Consider the following 4,529-nt stretch of genomic DNA (forward strand, 5'->3'; position numbering starts at 1 on the left):
TAGTCTGGTTTGTTTGGTTATGTTCTTTTACCGCTTTTTCCTTGGTCTTATTCTCTAACCTCTTAACCCCATTTTTATTGGTTTATTCTTTTATTCTTTTATTCTCTTATTCTTTTATCAAATCCGCTGCCGATTTTGATTTGTTTTAATTTTAATTGATTTAATTTGATTTTTATATTGATTTCTATTTGTATGATTTTTATGGTATTATGGTTTTATTGCTTATTTTATTCTTCCCTTATTAACTGGTTTGATGATTTAAACACACTATGCAATAGGGCATGTGCAATCTTCGAAATAGTGCAATCTTGTGTCTAGCTGGCACTCTTTCTGTGGTGAAGTGCAATGCTGTGACTGTGACCGTGTTTGTTTTGTTACTGTGTCTGTAACACCGATGTTGGCACTAGCACTTTTTGCCCAAGACAAATTTCCCTCCAGGGACAATAAAGTTTATCTCATCTCATCTCATATATACATATTCTCATAATAAATTAGTTGAACTTGAACTATGCACTCAACCTATACTTTACAGATGTTTCACGAATATTCAACAAACAAATTGTAAACTATTTAATTAATATTTGTTGAACCTTCTAATTATAAACGATTCTAATTATCAGCTCAGAATAAATTAGTTGACCTATGCACTCAACCTATGCTTTACAAATGTTCAACAACTTATATACGAATATTCAACAATTAGTTAACCATTTAATTAATATTTGTCGAACATTCTAATGATCAACTAATGTTCAAGATTATATATACCACATATATGTTGTACCGTTCCACAAAGTGTCAACAGCTTATTTCAATCACGAGAGACCAGTGGGTAAAACAAGCAAGCTTTATTCACAAATGGCATGGCAACTAATTTTGGGTTAATGACTCAATGATAAGATGTCGCTCCTCTTGTGGTGAGAGAGGAGGGCATCAGCTCAGACTAGGATAGAGAATCCCCCCCGCGTAGGGAATTCTTCAGGAGTCAAGTCGTTGGTGGTGGACTGTTGAGGTGGGTGGGGTGCAACACAGCTCCAGAGAAGATGATCAGCCCAAGATACGCCCAGCCACTGAGGTGAACAATCCGGAAGAGGATGATGACGTGATAACCACAGCTATATACTGCTCACGTCCTGTTTGGTGATTGGCTCTTGCTTTTACCACAGAATGTCAACTACATAATGTAAATGTGAAGTTGACCATCACTTGCATAATCATTAAACATCTGTAGATTTTCATATGGACTATCCAAGTAAAGTGAAAACTAGCTGACAGTCTACAAATTCACCTATAAGTAGATATGGAACTTGATTCTTGCATAACTACTAAACATCTGTAGATTTTCATTTGGAATTGGAATTGGATTTCACAAGTAAAGTGATAGTTGACAGTCTACAGGCAATTTATATCCATACTATTCATGAAAACATGTACAGATGAAGCAGAAGTACAAAGTTGTACAAATGTTTTATTTATCCACACACATAACTTATAAGGCACATTGGGCAAACTGCCCAAAAAGATGGACTGATGGCTTTAATGCAGGGATACTCAACTTGCGTTGCCCAGCGGCCACTTTTGCAAAATGACAGGGGGGCAGGGGCCAATTAATAAACAAATATTAATATAAATCTTTCTTTAGCGGATTGTAGGTTATTAGGGTGTCAGTCGGAGTTTAGTCTCACAATTCTGTGCATAGAGGATAGTTAGTTAGGTTAAGTACATATACTGTAAGTGCCTGGGCAGCGAGCAGACAGCCATATTTGGCAATTTAGCTGCAGCTCAGTCAAACTTTATTCAACATTAGTTTTCAATTGTGAATTAGAAAATGGTCGGGGGGCCACTCTGCACCCTATCGCAGGCCGCATCTGGTATTACTGCTTTAATGGATGAAAAAAATGGTATGAGGCCAGCAACACACCTGCCTTCGGCGCTCACGCACCTGCTTAAACAGTGAGGGGACACATTCTAACGACTAGCCCAGTCCCAGGACATCACTATACTTTTTAGTTTTGGACGAACCAGGTAGTCCAGCAGAACGGCCCTAAGGGATCTGGCCCCGATGCAGCGCCATTCAAGGACTGGCTTGGACACTATTTAGCTCACAACAACGCCTAGGAGGCTCAGAATCGCACCGGAGAACACTGGTGAATCGTCAGATCATAATTAATGTGAGGAGAGGGCTCCAGGTTCAAATAAACCGAAATTCTCCTTTAAGGCACGCACAAACAGGTGCGCAAGCGCAAATAGCGGATATCACCTGTACCAAGATAGGGCCCCCCGACTCTGGGCCAGGTTTATCCATATCGGATCGGGCGAGTGCCCGGGGGCACCAGCCAATTTGCGTTGTTGGGGGGGGCACCACACATTCAAATTCAATTCTTTATAAGCTTCGTTATATTTTCTTTATATATTAATGGTAAATGGCCTGCATTTATATAGCGCTTTTATCCAAAGCGCTTTACAATCAGTACAGTAGATAGTCTACATTCACCCATTCATACACCGATGGCGGCAGGCTGCCACTCAGGGTGCCTGCACACCATCGGGAGCAAGGAGGGTTAAGTGTCTTGCCCAAGGACACAACGACAGCAGCTGGGGGGGAGCGGGGATCGAGCCGCCAACCCTTGCGTCATTGGCCGACCCGCTCTACCTCCTGAGCTAAAGCCGCCCCCATATATTATGCCTATACTCCGTGGCCGAAATTAATCTTCAATACTAAACAAATGCATAATGAGAAAGAATCGTGATTGGTGTGTAGGTGCCCCCCCACCCCCCTCCATCACATTTGAATGTATCCAGTTAAAGCATTTTGTGTGATGAGAGAAAACATGTTCACCAGAGGAACTGCTAAGAAAAGGTAGGCTGAAAACTACTTCCCCAAGTGTGCTCACCACACTCAGGCTTTTCTTAACCCTGCCTGTTAACTGTGGGTGAGAGATCTCTCATCCTGTCACTAACTATATAGGGTGAGAAATCGTTTTCACAACTTAAAAAAGTGAAGTTTAAAATGAGTTTATGCTTCTTGAAATGTTTTCACTTTGAAACTGGACATGCGGTTTGTGATGCTTATAACAACCATAATAATGGATAGCCTATGCATTGCAATATATTCAGTTGGCCGCGCTATCTGATGACGATCTGAAAAAATACATTACAGAGCAGTAAGAATTTTGTGGCTTAAACAACTGAGTTGGTTAGTTTTTACACCAATTTGGTGGTGTCCGGACCTTCAAGCCAATCACAGTGCTTAAAAACGCGTGACCCACCCAATGGGCAAACCGGGCACAGTTTAGTCTGAGCCATGGAGCTGACCGATTGTGTTGTGAAATAATCAACAAGGATGGTTGGTGTCCGACCGATTGTGGTGGTCTGGTCTGGATTAAAGTCCAGGTTCATCCAATTGTCTCAATGTGCTGCTGCTTTCACCTTCTGCAGGTCCCACTGTCACAACATCTCACCTGAAGTGACTGCTTGCTACAGGTTTTGAGCTTGCCTTTGGTGGTATGGAGCCTCCCTTGTCTGTGGTGCTGAAGTTGCATTAGATCTCCGTGTAATGTTTGTTTTAAGTCATGCTCTGTAATCGTTTGACATTTAGTCTTCATTCAGGCCAACAATTACAATGGAAAATATAGCCGCAAGCGGCGATGCGGGGTCCAAGCTTCTGGTGACTTGGGGGTTATATGTCAGATAATATAGACACTGAATTGCACATTTAGTCAGAGTTGATATGTGCACAAGTGTACCAAGTTTGTAGTAAGTAATATCTAGTAAGTAGCAGTGGTGGTGGTAAGCCAAATGGTGGCTGTCAAAGAGGCTTATTAAGCAATGGACTTTTTCTAGGCAAACTGTCATAATTTCAAATCCTAGCTTCCTGATAAGCTTAGATTTGTTAGCCATGAGTGGACAGCTTACTGAGGTGTTGCTTTTGTGGTGTTCCGAGTCCATTGGATGAAGATAGTGTGCTGCTTCTACTGTACACTTCTGATCATGGTTATAGATGTGCTCCGTGAGGAAAGGATTAAACAAACTGTTCCTGAATGGTGATCTAAGTAATTGGTTGTCACAATGAAAAGCCAATGCTTTTGTAGTAGTGGTGGTAGTCATAAATCTGGTCTGCATAAGCACAAGGCCAGAATTTGAACCATTTGTCATGAAATTAATGTCAAATCCAGAGCAGGTGGCATTAAAAGTTTAGACATTACAAGTACCGCATAGTACCCCACTTCAAATAAACCAAACTATACCTTTCACAAATCAACTCAATAAGTGTCAAACTAAATGGATGCCTGCAAAACTGTTTTAGGATGTGTGAGATGTGCAAAATAAATCAGCATTGTTTTTCGGTGGAGTGTCCCTTTAAGGCCAAAACTCTTAACATCTTAGTTGGCTTTAATTAAACACACAAGATAGGAATACATTTCAAATTTTTATACCCATAGCCCCTGTAAAGTATAGGTTGAGTGCACATAGTTAAAGTTCAACTAATTTATTATGAAAAGATGTAGATATGTTCATGAATTGTCACA

The sequence above is a fragment of the Poromitra crassiceps genome, assembly GCF_964638095.1.
Source record: "Poromitra crassiceps genome assembly, chromosome: 9".
NCBI classification, from domain to species: Eukaryota; Metazoa; Chordata; class Actinopteri; order Beryciformes; family Melamphaidae; genus Poromitra; species Poromitra crassiceps.